Here is a 20432-nt window from a genome sequence, read left to right on the forward strand (position 1 = left end):
AGGTTAGGATATTTATATGTATTTTTTTCTTTCTGGTTACTAATTCATTCACCCCATGATCCTTGGGAGGGCAGAAAGTCAAATAGCCTTGTCCTTCTGGCGGTCTGTACTCTGAGTGACTTTTCTAGGTTCAGAGCTCCCACTGACTTCAAAGAGGGGAAAGGCCATGGAAGAAATCCACAGGGTGCTAGGGAGAAAAGGGCCAGGGACAAAGCTGTAGTTAAGTCATCTGAAGTGTAACATTGTTTCTTTATCATCATCTGGTGGGTTCAATTAAGTTTTATCTTTGATATTATATAGCAGATTTTTTTTCTCTAGGTGAAATGGAAACATCTGTATGTTGTCATAAATCTAAGTCCCCATGAAAAAAATCATAATTCTGAATGGTTTTATGTATAAATGTCCAGCCAGAAAGACATCAGAAATACTGTTCCCTTCCTGCTTTATGAGTCCATATAACTCAGAGCTACCCAGACAATATGCTAAATTTTGGTGGTGGCCAATTAAGTTTAACAAGAAGTCTATTAGGTGTTCACAATCATTTGAGTAACACTTAATTGGCATGGATATCTGACCAGATGAAAAGAGGAGGTGATCCTGGAAATGGGGAGGCAAAATAAAGTAGAGTGACACAAAAGACTGCTATTATGTAATAGTTTTGTTACATGAATATTTGTGTGTGTGTAAATTTCATGCAACAGTAATCCAGTTGGGCCTTTGTTCCCACCTCCAGTACTTTATTCTTGACCTACATTTGAGGTGGAAAAGAGCAAATGCATGCATTTTTTTCTAAATTTCATTTGAAATGAATTACTCAAAATGTGTATCATATTTTTAACATCTTTTTAACATTCAAATCCCTTTTTGTTAATGTGTTACAGTCCTTACTGTTTCATGTCTGAGGTCTTACATCAACTTTTATTTTTCTTCTGGCTGCATTTTGGCTATTTTAACACCTTGCTGTCAAACACCACTTCACAGGCTAATTTTTAATATTTCCACTGAACTTTCTACATCTCCATGTGGAGTTCTTTCCTTGAGCAACCCACTTGTGTTATCTTCTTTCCAAACCTCTAATAATGAGCCTTGCATCTGTGTGACTAATTTCTTCCAGAACTTGTCACTAACTACCAAGTGCTCACACTGAGATTATACTGTTACTACCTGAGAATTTCTACATTCAGCAAAGTTGCCTTCCTCTTCCCCCCCACCACTCCCCCATAGCCAATAACTGATGCCAGTTTTCCTCATCAGAGTAAAACCCTAGTTTCTGTGGTCTGGTCTTTGCAGATAGTAACAGAGCTCCATTGAGAAGCCTTTTTCCTTGGTAAAGCCTAATATTGAATAATATTGAATAATATTGAATATGGAAGGACTGTACCAGAGTAGCATAAGCTTAAGATCATGGCTCTCCTCCTGTGCCTCGTTCTATATCCTCTTTACAAAATCCAGACTCCAATAAGTAGAGTATGTAGTATGCTCCAGCCTACCACCGAGTTACTGTGTAGTTGCAATAAAGACCACATCAAGATCCACAAACCCAAAAGTGCTCACTACCTGGTCTGAGGAAAAGGTTTCCAATTTACAGGCTAGCTAAAAACAATGATAATTCCTAAGGTAGAGTTTTAGTCCTTGTTTCTAATTCTTTCCCTTTCCCAGTAAAAAATCGTGGTCACCCAGGGGAAATTGCAAGATCTCATTCAACTTTCTCTCTAGCTGAGTTCATGAAAGAGATTTCTTTTTTGAGGCACTTTTTTTTTTTGTCTGGGTCTCTGTGCATGTATATACGTTTTCTGGAGCAGCATATATTCAGTGGCTAGGAATATAATAGTTCAGATTCAGAAGATTCTGGTGTTTGAGTACAAACTTGAATAGTTTGACTATGGAGTTTACACAGATTACTAAGACTTGTAAATCTCAACTCCCTCATCTGGAAAAAAATACAACTATTAACACTTGCCTGAAAAGATTCTGTAAGAAAAAAATAAATATGATGTTGTCTATGAAGTTCATAAAGCACAAATCAAATGCTCACCAACAGCTCCTCACCAGTAAATGGGGAAACTGTTGAATACTCAAATGCCAAAACAAACTCACTTACCACTCTTGTCCTGGAAGCAAACACAAGCTCAGAAAATTTAGCCATCGTAATGATACCAAATAAAGGCTTACTCACTTATCTAAAAATGAAATGAACTGTAGCCATGCTTTCATAGGCAGTAGAATAATGAGGTGCAATAGATTGAGCTTAATAAAATGCAGCTTGGGAGAGCATGTATTAACACACATCTCTAGCTTATTTTGAAGGGTAGCTGCAAATAAAACCTGGCCATTTCTGTAAACATGTAAATCTGTATCAGAGCTTTTAAATTTTTAAATTCTTTTTGCATACTGCTATCACAATTTCACTTTGATGGAAAATAAGTGAAACAGAATAATGCATTGGCTTAAAAATGATTCAAGGAAAATCCATCAACCAAGTAGTTTCTAGAAATCTGATTGAGAATTATGCAGCATAAATATGTATTTAAAAAAGATTTTTTAAAAGTTGACTTGTGATTTCTTTTAACCCAGAGAATAAAACAGAAATGATAAATTTAGTTTGAGAAAACATATTTGCCTATTTCACATCCTTTCCAATCTGAAGCGGTACCAGCAATGTTGAGAGTGACAGTACATATGTTATGACTGTTTGAGTTTCAGAAAGCCTTTGGTTAAATTCTGCATAATTGGTTCCTGCTTAAGGCAGCGTGCGCAAGAATCCAGGAGGAGACATGGGAGTAGACAGATAAAGAATGAGTGAAAGAAACAAAAAACAGACACTCCTGGTAAGAGGAACCATGTCCACTCTGGGGGGAAGTATTAAGAGGGTCCCACATGGAGCAGGGCTTAGATCTTGGCTGCCTTTTATCTGAGTAACTGATTCAGACAGTGGGATCAGATTTAAGTGGTTACATTTGTGGACGCTGATTGGCGGACGGTGAACTCTGGAGATAGCTGCCAGAGAGCTTCGCAAGGCGCGGATGTACTTCATTATAGCACAGAAGACCAACACGTGGCATTTAATAGTTATAAGCACATTAGGCTCTGAATGCCTTTACATAAGGATTCAGGGGAAAGGCACATGAGGTAGAGCCTTAATAATAGAGGCATATACGACACAGGATAAATAAAAATCTGTAAAAACCTGAAGGTGAACGTTTTCGCACTTAATACTTCAGGGTCGCAAATATAAGGACTAATTGGGTTAAACCATTAACATTAAAATAACACCACTTTGAGGAGAACTGTATTTGCTCAGGGAACTAAAATAGATTTTGAATCTTTCACAATTTGGATGCAAGTTCAAATTTCAGGTCATTTAACAGTGTGCCTAGATATTACAGACTAGGAACAAATCAGCAATGCATTTCCAGCTTTGTGAGTGTCCTTCTAAAGTCATTTTGCAAGAAAACACAGATGAAAGAGAAAGGGTATGCTTGATACAGTGAAATGATCTCCTCCATAAGCACGGAACATTTACATGGGGTATAATGCGGGCCCCACAAATTGGAAAAGATGACCCACTGATGGAATGAATGCTGGCATGGGACTAAAATGTTCTTTGTCTCTACTTTATCAATTTAGAAATAAATGAACAAAAATTGCTCCTTCTTCAAAAACAGTTGCATATGCAGTGTCATCATTCTAACTTCAATTTAAAGAAAGCAAGTTAGTCATTACCATTAACAGTTTTCAATGTGAATGGGAAAAATGCAAGCAACAGGAAGTGAATGATTTCCTTAAAATCGTCATATTATATGAACAATCAGATGATTCACGTTGACTTTAAAAAGAAAACACTTAACGCATATTGTAGCACACAAGACTATTCATGTTGTCGTTTTATTGATTGCACGAAACACTCCACGGTGATGACAGAATCCCAGCTTGTCATTGTGATTGATCATCTAAGAGTAAAGAACAGAATGCAAAAAGTCAACAAACAAACATTTTTAAATGAAAACTTGAAACAAGTAATTTAACTTTTAAACTGGTCAGCTGCTGCTCATTAAAATAAATCAGAACTGATAAGAGAGAAAGGAAACGAGATAAGATTAGTCTGTTTCAGAAAAGGTCCCATAGACTCTGGCTAAGAGTTAAAGATGCTTTCTGCTTAATTCTGAGCAAACAAAATTACAGGAAACAGTCAATCCCCTAGACTCTCAGTTTGGAGAAAGGCTAGACATTGATAGCAAATAAGTTTTATCTGTTGTATGGGCTCTCAGAAAGATTTTGAGGCCACTTCTAGACTCATTAAGAAAATTCCTTGAGCAGTTATCACTGTTTCTTGGAAGAAATACTAATAAGGTATTAGTCACCTTGAAGTTAAACATACAATTTTGAAACGTTAAAAATCTTATTACAATTTGTTAAAGAGGATTGGGGCATACTGCTATTTCTCTATATAAGTATTGATTTGTATTCATTCAAAAAATTACCTGTCCCAACACCTTGAAATACCGGTTTTAACTGGAACACTAGCAAGTGTGTTATCAAATTTTCATGTTAAATATATTTACTTTCATCTTCTTTTTTTATTTTTTATTTCCAGAGAAGCAAATACTGTCCTGTATCTGATACCTGCTGTAACACATATTGATAGATGACAAAATGTTAAAAAGGGAGATAATAAGACTTAACACTTGTTGATGATTTACTGTTTCCCAAGTATGGTGGAATGTTATGTCCCGTAACTAATTTATATACAAGTCCTCGGAGGTGAGGTTTGTTATCACTGTTTACTGATAAGAAACTAGAATCCCAGTGAAGTCAAGTAGCTTCCCAGGGGTAATGTCAGATCTAGGAATTAAACACAACTTGGTTTTCTTTTAGAGTTCACATTAGGAAAGATTCTAAAAATGAAGTCTATGTGAATTTAGAAATAGTTTTTGAATGCCTATTGTCTTCTTGGCATTATTATGGGTACTGGGGGGAACAACAAAAACAGAAGAATTACTGTAACATACAATTTACTTTTCAACTTCAAATATTACAGGGTCTGCAAGTCTGAGCAGATCAACTACAAGGGACAGTCAAAATCACTTACCAAGGAGAACAGGAATGGCTATCAGAAGTTTTTTTGTTATTGGTATTGTTGTTAGGCATACTTTTCTGAAACAAAGTCAAAGTATACCAAATAATCATATACTAGGTAGGTTTTTTTCCCCCTAATCCTTTTTGGTGAGGCTTTAAATATTAAAATGAATAGACTATATAGAAAGACTGCTATACTATCACCCATTCCATGTTTAACACACATTATATATATGGCTTGCAACTCCCAGAGTGGGTTGCATGGTCTCCAATTTCAATCTGTACTCTCCAAAGATGCCTGGCTTGATAGACAGTTTATGGAGGCTCTTAAGGTCAAATCCAACTCTCTGTAGCTCCTAATGATGCCTCCCTTACACCGTGATGAAGCCAAAGCCCAAATATTTGGATCACACCTCCTGTAAGATCGGCAAATCTTCAAGCATACTGCTGTGGGAAAGAGATCTCACATTCCTAGTGTTTATGGTTGCTTACACACGCCCTCCCCTTCCCCATGTTCTGCAGATCAAACCCTACAGTGGACAGTTTAAGTAAGGGAGAAACCCAGATTCTAAGCATTATTTCATCCATCTTTCAGAAAAAGGAGAACAACAAGAAGCATTGTCTCAACAAGAAGACAATTTTGATTCCAGCTTCTAAAATTGTTAATTTAATAACATAAAATCACTATATATGTATAAAATCTATAAACAACAGGACAGGATATTTTATCCTATATTGTCTTAAAAGTCCTGTTAGCTTGTATTCATTCCTCTTTCCCTTAGCCATTTTGCATCCAGAAATCTCCTTCCCATGTGGCTAAAGCTCTGATGTATTAAAATAGCACTTGGCATATTTGTGCAAGATCTAAGTGTCTGCATTTCTACCCAGCCCTTGCTTCCTTCTTTCAAATTCCTCTTTTGGTTCCTACAATGGTAAAATGAAGAACATTTGTAAAAAGTTCCATAGAAACCATCAGTTTGCAAAAGACTGGTATGTTTGCTTTACACGAAAACACCTTCTATGTAGTATGTTTCCTCTTTTCCATGAAAAAAAAATGGAATCATCCGTACTGATTGAGTCTAAAGTGGAAATGGTCCTGATAGTTCCCTTACCTTCTTCCTCTAGCTCTTTTCCATCGGAAGTTCTGATTGCCCTGCTTTGATTTTATACCTTTTCAAGTTTCCCAGTAGAATTTGCACTTTGCTGAACACACAAGAAAGGAGTAGAAGGATGAATATTGGTTTTTGTTTGTTGGTTTTTTCCCTGATTTAGTTCAGCAAATTTCAGCCTTGCCCTACTGTTTGCACAGACCATGCAGGTAAAGAAATGATATACATAAATTACTTCATAGAATCCTAATAACAACCCTTTGAGAAGACTTCAGCAAAATCCCAAAACCAGAGAGTGGCAGAGCAAAATCCAACTCAGGGTGTCTCTGATCTCGACGCCCCTACCCTTACGATACCACCCCTCAAACTGTACCAGTCAGCAGGATTACACTACCATACTGCTTGATCTTTCACTCCATCTAAGTGCAGATCCTGGGAAAGGAGGGAGGCTTGTAAAGGTATTCAGATTAAAAATACCAGGTCTGTATTTTCTGGGATGCCTAAATAATTCATTAGTGTTGTTTACCAAAAGCAGTAATAGAGAACAGAGCTAGACCAGTGAACAAGGAATGCTTCCAACAAGTACAGGTACCCAAGTACAAGTCCCATGATCTGGCTCACTTTAGACACTTTTTAATCCACTGATGTATTACCAGAAAATACTAGAATATCAATTGTTGGAAGTTCTTAGTTGGTCAAGTAATTTAAAACAGTGTTTACTGTGTATCAGTGTGTATGGATCATAGAATTTCAGAATTGAAATCCATATTAGATTTGTTCTGTTCTATTCCTTTCTGTTGACTTTGGATGGAGGCATGTGAAATACAATTTCAACATAGGTCTACCTACCTACTCACCTCTCTACCTACCTATTGATTCACCTGTCTTTACAACTCTATTCTTACTTTTCATCTAGCTATGATGTAAGGATATGTCTTCAAATCTCCACCATGCCCACAGAGAAAGAAAACACTTCTTTGTTTTGAGTTAAGAATGAAAGTATTCCCTGCTGGGATTTGATTATCTTGTCTGAATTAAAAGTATCACGTTTACTTCTAAGATTCCATTTGAATATATGCCTTGCATATTATTTGGAAAATCAAAATATTAAAAAGGCCCCCAAAAAGAAGAAAAGTATTGGGTTTTAGTTCTCCCAACTGAGTGAGTTCTCCACGTGGCAGCGGCTTCTCATAGCATTCCCAGCCAGTTAGGAAAAGAACTTCTTTTGGAATAAAAAGGAAAATCTGGGCTGTGTGTGTGTGTGTGTGTGTGTGTGTGTCTGTATGTGTTAAAGAAAACCAATATTAATTATCTCTTATCTACCAGGTATAGTGTTAGGTACTTAAAAGGAAATATTTCAAATAATTTTTACTGTGGCATAGAATTTTTATTTTAAATACTAGGTTCTCAATTTTTCCAAGGTCATCCAGTTTTTAAGTAGGAGAGTCACAATTTGAAGCTTAATTTTTATCATTGTACTCACTTAACATTTATAGCCTCTGTTGTAAAAGTCACATTGATCTCTAGGAAACCTAAGGAAAAAAAATCACCAAATGCAATAGGTCAACCATGCATAAATTTGAACTATGGAGAAGAAAAAAGGTACAGTAATTTTTCTAATAAATTATACATACACACACACGTATATATACACATATTCAGGTTCAGATTATTGTATAATTTTCTCTTTATGATGTGATACTATTTTTTGTTTGATTTTGGCTCCTTGGTTCTCTAATGGAACTAGAGAAATGTCTTCCAGTCATAGGTTTTATATTTCTCTCCACACTTTTAACATGTTTACACACATTTAATTCTTGCCCATTTTCATTAACTTGAGATGAAAAAAGAAGATTGTTCAAACAGGTACAGCATATTAAGATAAGCACCATTTATATTATTTACTCATTTGTGCACAAGTATCTCTGTTGGGATTTAAATTAGCCAAGAAGGAAAGCAGATTGGGTATGTTGATCAGTCCTTGTCAGAGCTGAAAATGAAGGGAGTAACTGTCAGTGAGGAGGCTTGGCTTCAGTTTAGTTCACAGCAGGAGTGCCATTTCTGACTGAAATAGTGTGGATGTGGATTTTATATATTCTAGATTCATCTTTGTGCCATAGACCAGGAGTACTGTAATTTCCTAGACATTTTCTAGTTAAAATTTCAAAAACTCATTTTCATTACACCTTGGAGGTGATGCAAACATTAACACATCGTGAATGCATATATGCTACTCACTGAATTATTAAAGATACTAATAATGTAAAAGGTCAAGACCAAAGAGACAGCAAGAGGTAAACTGCTCACTATCTCGGGAGGTAATGTCACATTGTTAATTTGTTGTTCCCCAGCCTATACTCCTATCCCTCTCTTTTCCTATTGACAACTTACTGTTTCTAAGATGACATTATAGCTGTTAGGCAGAAAAACAGGTATGAGTGGGTGGAGGGAGAATAGGTCAGTAAAGCCCACTAAAAGGGACTCAAAGAGTTAACCAGATAAAACCAGGGAGCCAGAAAAGACAGAGTTAATAAGTTAATCAGTTGAAGCTCCAAAGGCCACGAGTAACTTGGAATGTCTGGATATTCCCCAGATAAAGTATCCCAGCGCAGCCCATGTCTTCACTGTACCAATCAGATCATGTCGTTGTAAGATGTACTTCAGCATGCTAAAGGGCCCAGCTTATTCTTTAGCTTAACCTATATGCTGTTTTTCCTCTTCCTCCAGCTCCTAATCAAGTAACTTTGTAACGAGTGCAGGTAACAGACCTCAGAAGTGTAAATAAACCTATGTGAACAAAGAATGCTGAAGTACCAAACCAACACAGTCACCCAAATAACCCTATTTTTAGATAAAACTCCAAAGGAATTATAAATCACCTATATACATCATGCCTTATGCTGACCCTTACCCAAAAAAGCCCTCTAAAATGCCAGACCCTATACCCTTAAATGTATGTCTTCTCGGAGGTTGCCCACACTCACCTTTCTTTGAGTGGGTCACTCTCTCTGTCCTACTCCAGGTGAGTAGGGAGGGGCTGCTGAGAGCTCTGATCTGGGCTTGCAAGTTCCCATCGCCCCGGTGGCCTGGACAGGACTGCAGCTGTATGACTGTGCTCTTTAGTAGCCTGCCTGAAAATATCCTTTCTTTGCTTCTGGAAAGTTCTCAGAACATACTCTCACTCCATCAAGTGTTCTGGGGCATCCCCAGATCCTGGGATGGTAGGGACATAGTTCCTGTGAGAAACGTGCTCACTGGTCCAAACTTAGTAAGTGGACAGGGAGACAAAGAGAACAGCAGAGCGATGCTTTAATGACAGTGTTGCAAGATCGGGTGTCTGGTGAGCAGGCTCACTCAGGGCGGTTGCAACAAGCAACTTATTCCTTAGCCTGCGAGTCCCTCCCTGGTTCCCCTGGCTGAGTATTACAGCGTTCACATTCTTCCCCAGATGTCGCCTAAGCAAGTTATATCCACATTAGGCTTTCTTTACATTTGTCTTAATTTTATTGGCTTAAAACTTTTTTTAAAGTTTTTTTAAATTAAAACTTAACATTTTGGTTTAAAACTTTTTCTGCATCTTTTTTTGTTTGTTTGTTTGAAGTGATGCAGAGCCATTTTTCTTAATTTCTCTCCCCATCCCAGCCAGAGTGACTCCCTGGTACATGTTCTGACATGTAGGATTCTTGTTAATAGCATTTTATTTAAATGTTAATACCTCTGGGACTAAGTCACATTTAGTTTTATGCCATTTCTAACAGTTTCCACACCATGCAGTTCAAGTGGACACTGGATGCCATGTGACACTGGCTCTAGGAGTTGCAAGGGATTATGCCCTAAAGCCAAGCAGCAGTTCAGTAAGCTGCCCTTCCCTCCATTTTTCATTCCTCTCTGCTTTATTCAAGTAAACCTGCCTTTATCTACCTTCGCTCTAGCCCATTCCTCTGGAATGGATTCAAATAAAACTTTTACTTCTGTGTCTCTGCCCTTCAGTTCTTGGTTGCAGCACAGACAAGAACTGAGGAAAATAAACTCAACCTCTCCTAACATAGCTAGTCTTGTAGTTCTCTACTGGTAAACTATGAACTCACTGACAGCTATAATCAAGTATTGGCTTCATTATTTCACATTTTTTTCTTTCTCTACACATCTGTATGCCTTAGAACAGGTTGAGTGTCCTATAGTACAGGATGCTGATACATGTGTGTTTTCTGAATGGATGTGTGAATCATAGATTGAATGAATGAATCTGATCACTTGTTCTCCAGAATATCCTGGTCATTTGGAATACGGTGCGATGTGTTGAGAACAGCACCACTAAAAATTCAAGCTACATTCTTGAGATAAAGTGATTATAACCAAAAATTGCCTTTGGCTTATGTGTTATGGTCTCCTTAGTTTGAAAAGTCAAACATGGATGGTGAATTTAGAAAGTAGTAAAGACTAAACAGACAGGTTAGGAGTTTGAGATAAGTTATAGATATTTCTTGATTTTTCTGTTATTGGATACATCCATTCATCATTAGCATTGCATAGGTATATCTATCTTCTCCTTAGAACTTTTTGATAACTATTATCTCCAAATTGCTCTCTGGAGCACAGTATTTTAATTCTAAAATACATTTTAGTTCTTATGTGGTATTAATGAACCCAATATGATAAGAATATATAAAACTGCATCAACAGTTTTAAATGGCAAAATTGATATTAGAAAAATTAAAACCACAGTGTGTAATCATGACAATTTCCTAGAATGCAGATAAAAGTAACACAAAATGATAGTTACAATATAAAGTAAAATCATTTCTAGATTAGCAATTATATGTGCACAGAAAAATCAGAACATGTGGCAAAGAAGTAATAATCATGTAGCTAAAGGTAACTATAAAAATAAAATAACAGAGAAGCAAATTTTAAAACTTCACTATATTTCAGCCTAATAAACTAAAAAGAGACTCAGCCATGACCCACTTTGGAAAACATGATTTAACAGGGTAAAGAAAAATTTGCATGAGAATTCATGTAGATTAAAAACTCTAATAACTTGTATAACATAGCCAGACTGATCACAGCCTTGACTCTACAGTACTGGATGGCAAAATACAAGGGAAAGCCCTAGGGTGTTTAAGTAGGTGACCCATTATTATTGTCCAGTACCTTCTTGAACTGCAAGATTCCACAAAAATCTTCATGTAAAACTGATGAAGCTGCACCTTTCCAAACTTGATATATACCCAGAAATAAGACAACCGTGTATTTAATTCTCCTGGATTCAAATTGGCCTTTTTTTCTTCTTCTGGACCAGTTTCCATGTCACAGTTGTTGTTTTTATTTTTCAATGACTTTGGAGTGAATGTCACTTGGCTTTGCCATGGTCTGATGCCTACACCTGCTTTTACATGACCTTTCATGGCAGCTAACCTGATAGCTGCCCACAGCCTTTGTGTCTTCAGGTCTTAAGAGAAAATGTGATTGGTCACTGGCCAGCTGACAGCTAATATTCCCCTTGGTCCAATCATCTAGGCAAAGTGAAAGGCAGAATTACATGAGCCCTTAGGTTCCACCTCCATAGAGTTGGGGTGTAGATAGTTTAAAAATATATACTTAGTATGTAAATATTATCTTGTTTAGTTTACATTCCATAGCACTATAAACAGAAATATATGCTCAATAATAAAATATTTGCTTCAGAAAATATATCCACATCCCTTTAAAAATGTTAAGGTCACTCAGTAAGGGCTACACATAATAACACAAAAGTGGTGAAATTGTGAAATAAAGGACTATTGGTGGGCATTTAAATCAGTTAAACATTGGAATAAGTAATAAAAAAGATAAGATTACAAATCACATTGGAAGTGCTTATGATGATTCTGTATAAGGTGATACATAATAAAATGATTAATAATACAAATAAAATAATACCCAAGTTCTCATACCATAAGTTTTAATAAAGACAAGAAGGGTTTCTGCTTACCCCTTCTTCTAGTGAGGGCACAGTGATTTTCCTGAAGGATTCATTCCTTCTAATGTATCTTCAGTCTCTCTGAGACCTTCTGTGTTTAAGGAAGGACAGGGGACCTTCCTTCTGTGAAAAATTCAGTGAAAACTCAGTATTTAACCTTTATTTTTTCTAAGACTGTTAGTTAATAGAAACTCTCTTTGGAACTTGAAGCTGATAAGATGAATGACTGGAATTTGGTAAAATAAACATATAGTGACACTGCCTAGAAATTAACTTCAAATGTTGAAATACTGCCTCCTGGTGATGTAACTTAAGTACCTGTGTTTAGCCATATTTATCAATAAATTCGGATTTTTTAACACCAATTTGATTTGTATTTCACTTGCAGCCATATCAATTGTAAATATTACAAAAATGCTTCTCAAAACCTTAAACAAATTCTTATGAATGTTTTTTCACTTTTTCTTTCATTAGTTCTGCCAAAATAAGACATCCTTGTTCTCATTATTTAGCTTAGTTTAAATCCCTTAAATCCTGTTAAGTGGATTGTGAGATTCTTTCCTGATAGGTTTTTCCTTGATATGGTAATTTTTCCTAAGCTATTGTTTTCAGAAACCGTATGTAGTTCAGGTTGCTGGGGTTTCTGTAGTAGTGATATAGCGGTGGGTTGTGATGAAGATCTGACACTTTCATGCTAATAGGCTAACCGGAAACACGCTAGAGAACTGAAATTCCACGGAGGAAGCCTATGAGGTTGCTTTCCTTTGTCTTCCATCCTTTCCTGGTGTAAACAAATGAGCACATGGCTCGTCTTCCCAAACACACTGGGAGCAGTTTGCCCGTCAGTGCTGCCTTCTTCCATGAGCTCTGTGTCAGCAAGTCGGGATGCTCTTAGAGGAGAGTTTACAGCAGATGGACAGGAAAAGTTCTATCCTGCATTTATCTGGTAGGACTTTCAGATAAATGTCACATTTGCTGCAGTCTGCGCTGGGGATTGCCTGCCAGCAATGCAGAATGAAGACTCGATTTCTGTAGATGCTTCAAAGCCTCAGAAGCACATGGAATCCCCCCCAATCCATGCCTGTTAACTTGATACACGGTTGGTTCTCATGAGGATGTGGGAGGACCGTCAGCATGTTGCTTTGGAGCCTTACTTTTCCTATTCTTATTTATAAAATTGAGTTTGGATTGGATTCTTTCTGAGTCAGCTGAGAATTTAACATCAAAGAGAACATAGAACATACAAAGAGAATATAGCATATAAGCTTTAGAAACAAAGAAAACAAAAGATAGAAATGACACAATTCAAAACACATGGTGATGAAGGGAAAAACAAATGTCCCTGTCATGATGAAAAAGGATAAGGACTAGCATTTCCTTTAATACACAAATTCTGTTTGTATTGAAAATCAAAAGTCAACTATGTGTTCCTTAGAAAAAAATACACCTAAGAAAGTATCACAGAAAATAAAAGGGTTGGTGCAGATCGTATCAGGCAAAAGCACGTAAAGTGGGGGGAAGGAAGAGTGGTGAGAGTAATAATTCCATACAAAGTAGAAATCAAGGAGAAAAGCATTAAATGAACAAACACAAAACAGAGCCTATTTTCTAGGGCCTTTATGAGTCAAATATAGCTTCAGCAGGCGATTAGTTTTAAGGCAATAAATGAAATAAAATAAACATAGAGAAACAATAGGAAGCTCAAGTATATAACTCACTCCTGACACATCAGCTTGGTGAAAAGCATGCATAGCAAGCTGTTTTTTGACACACAAGTAATGTATGGATTAATTTAAAAGAAAAAAGTACAGATGCACAATATTTGCTCACATTATTTTTATTACATTATTTAAATATGCAGAGACACAAAACCAGATATAAATATTTCTTATGCCTTTAAAAAACAATGAAACAAAACAAAAATACAGATAAAATATAAACAAAATTTTAAGAACTAATAAAATTCAAATTAGAACCACATTTGGATTTAATAGTAGCTACATGCTGTTGTATCTTTTAAGTTTCATTTGTTATCAGTTCCTTTGATTCTGAGTATAATGGCCCATTATTTCTGACATTATTTTTATACCAGAGAGTAAGTACAGCACAGTGATTAAATGCATGAACTGTGAAACCAGACAGGTATAAAGGGCTGCTTTATGACTATCTAGGGAATCTTGGAATGTTACAACTTAACTTCCCTGGCCTTGGTATTTTTGTCTGTAAAACCGGTATAATGACAGTATCTATCTCAGAGGGCTGTTGTAAACATTGTACTTCTAACAGTACCTGGAACATAAATAGGGCTATACATAATAACACAAAATAGCATGCATGTTCATTTTAAAGTAACTTTATTTTTATTTTCTTGTGAGCCAATTATCTTTCACCAAATACAATGTTGTATATAAAATGACATTTTTTTCTGCAAAACCTACACTTATTTACTATTATACTTTCAGCTAAAGAACTTTTACAAATTTATGAGTGCATTAAATTATAAATCATAAGTTTTCAAAAGACTGCTTCCTTGCTGCAGAATTTAGAGTATATTACTCAAACACGGGATGCATATTTTTAAATTTTCTTTTCTCTTAAGGGTGCCTCTGAAGAAGTGTTTGAGATAAAGGAGTTTAATAGTAATGTTAGAGAATCTACAACAAAATTTTTTTCTAATTAATTTCACGTTCTGCTAAAATAGATCTTCATTAAAGTACAAAATATTAAGGTTCATTTATTTACACAACATTCACACATTGTAGGTTTTATTTAAGTACTATAGTAGGAACTACTGGAAAAAGATGTAAAGAAAAATGTCTTAAAATAAGGTCTCAAACTTTAAATGATCAAAGGAAGAGATATCCTTTGGAAAACAAAACCAAAAAGGTAGGGAAAAAAATGAGAGCTGGCATTTCATGCTTTAGAGTGTGATAATCTGACTGATATAACAGAGGTAAGCTTTATAAACAGTTGGTTGTGACAATCAAAAATATGGCATCATGATAGAAGATAACCAATATCTCCTATTAAGTAAAAAATAATCATTCAACTAATTTTGAATATATATAAAACTAAAAAAATAATACATTCCTCAACCTAAGGAAGGTCATCAAATAAACACTCTGGATGGGTTTTTGAAAGGCTAAATTTATAGTCAGTAATGATATTAGTATCTATGAAAGCAAAAATGATCATATGGGACATCGAACCTCATCTATCATGGCACCAGCTGATATCCTTTGGGGACCAATCCAAATATTTTCCTTGGATAAAATTATCCAGTTTGAGGTGCTGTATTTCCTTTTTTCCTCTAATTTACTTTGCACCCATCTTCTGCAGATCGTGGGTAATAGAAAGATCACCAGGATTTCTGACGGAGTCTCCCCATCTTCTCATGGGAGGGAGCATGTGGTTTATGTAAGAAGCAGCACAAGATGCTAGCAATGTAGGCTGTGAAAGAAGCTAGAGAGCAATGAGTGGCCCACGGGAGGAACGCTCCACCACATCGCTATAATCCATAATTCACTAATACTTAGGCAGAACCCAAAGTGGAAGCGCAGTGCGCCTCGTTTATGGCCATGTAGTGCTCAAACAATGGCACCGAAAGACCAGAACTTGTTCTGCACAGTTTAAATCACATCGTGCTGTGGTTTCTCTGCCTTTTTCTCCTGCCACTTTATTTGCAACCACACTTAGATACTAATGTTATCACATCCTTGTTTGAGGACTTAGCCGTATACGGCAGTCAGGGTAAAGAATTATGTCTTTGTTCATTTTTCTGAATCTCAAAGGAAAACACATCTTTTCCCAAAATGTGTTCTTGAAATATTTACTTTGTGAAAATAAAACAAATCATTTGGGGAAGCAGATCCCCATCTTGTGCTAACCGTAAACGCAATCCTGTATTTTGTCACAATTAGATTCTTTGTGTTTTGCTCTCCTTAAGAATGTTTTACATGAAATGACTATTTTCATTAAAATGCTATTTTGATATCTTGCTTCACACACTAAATTGAAAGGGGCAGAGGGCAAACTGAAATATAGTTTTTCTTAAACACAAAATTGACATGTGAGGTTATGAATTTTAACAGGAATTCTGGGATCAATATTAAAAATGAAGTTTATTTTTCTAAAGAAGTTTTAGAATCATGATATATAATTTATACCATATCTAAATGATCAAGGGGAAGGAAACAATTGGTAAATTCACAGTATATATTCTGTAATCACATTAAAACTTATTTTTGCTACTATTCAAATGTATGTTTTCAATTATATTTACTATTAAAACCAATACCATGGGATGGTAATTGTGCTTGTCTTCTCACATTTTCACAAATAAGAAAAAAGAAATTCCTAGAATTTCATTGATTAGTCTATGTTATAGCAGTTCATAATTCATAGGTCTGAGACTTGAGTCCTTTTTCTTATACTTTCTAAACCATATTCTTTCAACTACATGAATTATCTCACTTTTTTCTTCATTTTTATCATATGTATGATTCACACATATATATAATAAGGTAAATTAATACCTGCTTAGGAAGAAAAAAAGGTGCTTTCAACTTTAATTAAAGTGTTTCCTTATTTGCCTTGTTAAATATCTATTACTAATTTATTATTATTTTCAAAAGTCAGGTTTTGACTTTTATAATTTACTACTGTGCTTTTATAAAAAAATTTTTTTAAAGTTCTGCTTTTTATAACCCTCTGTTTTGGGTTGGATTGCATCCCCTATAATGATAGGCTCACATCCCAATCTCTTGGACTAGTGAATGTGGCTTTATTTAGATATAGGATCTTTGCAGGTATAATTAACATGTAAGTTAAGATGGCACATACTGGAGTACTGTGGTCCTTTAATCCAATATGACAGGTGTCCTTATAAGAAAAGGAGAAGAGACAGAGTGACAAACACAGAGGGAAGTTGGCCGTGTGACCACAGAGGCAGAGACCGGAGTTATGCAGCTGCCAGGCAAGGAGCACCAAGGATTGCCTGCAATCATGGGCATCTAGGAGACAGTATGGAGCAGATCTTCCCTCTGAGCCCCAAAGAAGGAACCTATCCTGCTGATAGTCTGATTTGTGGACTTACAGCCTCCTGAACTCTGAGAAAATTAACGTCTGTTGTTTCAAGCTACCCAATTTGTTTTTATTTATTAGCAACTGTAGGAAACTCATGCATCTGCCACCTTCTTTCTTTGTGGTTTAATTTTCTCTCACTTTTTGAGATGGATCCTTAGATCATTGACTTATAGATTTTCTTTTTTAAATATGCCTTTAAAGTTATACATTTGTTGATAAACACAGAGTTAGTTATGGTATATGTGATATGTTGCATTTTCTGTGTTATTTAGTTTAATATTTCCCAATTTCCTTTTGCCCCAATGAGTATGTGGACAAGTATTATTTAATTGCAAAATGTGCAGTTATATTCCATTTACCATGTTTTACTGAATTGTGGTGAAATTCTTTTGCAGTCAGGGAGAATATTCTAAGTTATTTTTGATTCTTTGAACAATTTCTTGAGAATTTTTTTATGGCTTATCATATGATCAACATTAATATATTGATTGTGTTAGTATATTGATTAGTATATTGGCATAGTAGGTTTAGGTAAGGTATATTAATTACATTATTCATCCTTTCTTTATTCTTACTGTTTTAGTTCTGTCAGTTCATACATTATGTTTTATGAAACTATTTTATTAGATGGTTGCCATAGGTGGTTGGCCCTTTAACAATGAGATGTCCCTCTTTCTCTATTATGTTGCTTTAAAGCCTACTTTCTCTGAAACTAGTATAGCTATACAGCTTCCTTTTAGTTAATATTTGAATGGTAGTGTGTACATTTTTCATCCTTTACTTTCAGCATTACTGGATCATATTTAAAGCATGTTACTATATGGTATGGTTTAGTCAGGCTTTCTTTTCTGTTTTTTAAATCCAGCATAACAATCTTTGCTTTTTATTTTATGTATCTGTGAATGGTGATTATTCCATACTTATGATTTTCTTCTTCAAAAATTAATAGATGTAAAACATAAAACCTTTTCAAAATTTATAAATCTCAGGTACCTTTTAGGTATTATTGGTAATTTTCTGGGCAATGAGTAATATGGCAGAGATTTTGACTTGTTAAATATTTGCAGGATTAGAATGAATGGTCTCCTTACCATTTCCCTGCAGAGAGTCAGCATACTATATATTTTATATAAGGCTATGGAGATATTGAGACTTGAACCAGCGGTGTCAGCATACTCATCTATATTGTAAGGTCAGCCATAAAGAATGGCATATTCTGTCTAGTTTGTTTCCCTGAAAAGTACTGTTGGATTCTCCTCATTTAACTCATTTCACATATTGTATGCCCAACAAGCTCAGTGTTGTAGAGTATAATTTTATTCTTTAATCCCTTTAAATTCAACTGAGATACAAAAGTATTTATTCCAACTACCTCTCTCATGTGGCAATAGAAGGAAATCCCAAGGTAGAAATTCAGCAAGTAGTGAACATAACATTTAAAGAATTCTACTGGAGGTAGAGGATATATTATGATTAAGAAAAGCAGGGTTAGAGTATGTGTCAACATATATGGGTTCATTTTAGGGGTCTCAAAAAAACCATTTGACAGAAGGTAGAAGCCTTAGTCATATATTCAGTTACTTAATTTTGGAATGATATAATACTCTGTATTAGTTAATATACAAAGTATACAAAATATATAAATATTGTATATAATACCTATAAATAAAATAAATTTATAGATAATTTTAATTTAATACTCTCTTCTAGGTGATGATAGTGTTAATACTAATAAAAACAATAACTTTTTTTAGCAGTCATCTATATATGAATGAATTGGTCTAGATACTTCACATGCACTGTTCATTTAATATTCACCTCAGGTTTTGTGTAATTATTCCTATTTTTTAGATGTAGAAAAGGTTTATAGAGGTTAAGTAGTCAAAGGCCCAGAATTGGGAAATAAAGAAGCCATTATTTGAAATAAATTTTTTAGTTGATGCTGTTCAAAGTCTTTACTCTCTTCTCAATGCCTAGTAGCCACTCACCAGGTCTTATATGAAATTATCAGTGTTCTACCAGCACAAAAATGGCCATTATAATCAGTGGAACAAGTGATTTGATGGGGATTTCAAGGTATTCCAATCCTGGTTGCCAGCAAAGACCTTATGAACACAGTAATAATACATAGAGCATCTGGAAGAAAAGTGAGAAGGTGCCTGACCCAGGACAGAAAAGAGGATGGTTGATCAGTTTTTTGGGTGAAAGGCAGTGACTTTGAGGACTAAAAGGGAGAGAAGTGGAACATACTCACTGATCTGAATGTCCTTCCCAATGATCAAGAGGATTGGTGCTCACCAAAATATTTAAGAAGCAAAAAATTCAAGAAGGAAAGATTTCAAGAAGGGTGTTTATCTGAGTTCAAGTCAAATGTAAATTATTTTTTCCCTGAATTTTCAGACCTCTGTATATGCAATCACCCCCCCAAAGAAGTTTTGTTTCTTCTAAATGGAAAATGTGCTTAAGGAGCTTTTATGTATAACGTAAGAAGTTTTAGAACTTTGGTCCAAATTTAGGCTTTGCTAAAATGGGGAAGGAAGTTGGTTATAATAAAAACATAAAAGACATTTTATGACTATGCATAAACTAAAATAGGATGGTTTGGGGCGGTGGAATAAAAAAAAATCAATGAGAAGCACTAGCAAAATTGATCCTTTCAATTTTTATTGTCCATGATAAATCAATTAGAAATGACCAAAGTAACCACTATGAGCAGAATATAAAAGTGCTTTTCATTAGCTGGTTTATTTCTAATTGTGAGAATACTGTGATGAAAAACTGTGTAAGTAGAGGCATACTTTTTTGATACAACTGGCCTGGGATTGCCCATTTAATTTCATAATATTTTTTCCTACATTGAAGCTAATTAGTCCATATATAGTTTTTACCCTGACTTTGGCAACACTCATAGCCTATGTAAATCTTGAATGAGCAAGGATTAAAAGTACTGAATAAAGAAAGACTACAAGAGAATTGGTTTTGCTTTCTTTGTGTATTATATATCTAAATGGCCATTTTATTATTTTGTAACTTTGAAGTGTCTATTTATGCTTCATATACAGGTGGTAAAAAAAATAGGAAAGGTCTGCTAAATGTTTTATTTTAATAAAGAAAGTTTATGTCAGGAAATGCATGTCTAATAAAGAAAATACAAATCCCTTGGGGTTTAGTGGCTGAGTACACATTTAACAGATGCCAAC

General features: G+C 35.2%; 1 protein-coding gene across 18 annotated transcripts in view; it reads right to left on the reverse strand.

Moving 5' to 3' along the window:
• The window catches only part of LOC140845164 (bifunctional 3'-5' exonuclease/ATP-dependent helicase WRN-like), a 152502-nt gene that overhangs the window by 82148 nt on the left and 49922 nt on the right, over window positions 1-20432 (reverse strand). For 3 of the 18 annotated variants that reach the window (XR_012123893.1, XR_012123897.1, XR_012123892.1), the window contains one exon: window positions 3854-3950. The exons of 11 other annotated variants lie outside the window; for them this stretch is intronic. The gene's annotated coding sequence lies outside the window, so the exon portion shown is untranslated. Of the gene's footprint in view, window positions 1-3848; window positions 3951-7668; window positions 7718-9169; window positions 9450-12159; window positions 12271-20432 lie in introns of those variants that run through there. 4 more of the 18 variants (XR_012123899.1, XR_012123898.1, XR_012123902.1 and 1 more) reach the window with 4 other exon arrangements.

Source organism: Manis javanica, chromosome 12 (assembly GCF_040802235.1).
Source record: "Manis javanica isolate MJ-LG chromosome 12, MJ_LKY, whole genome shotgun sequence".
NCBI classification, from domain to species: Eukaryota; Metazoa; Chordata; class Mammalia; order Pholidota; family Manidae; genus Manis; species Manis javanica.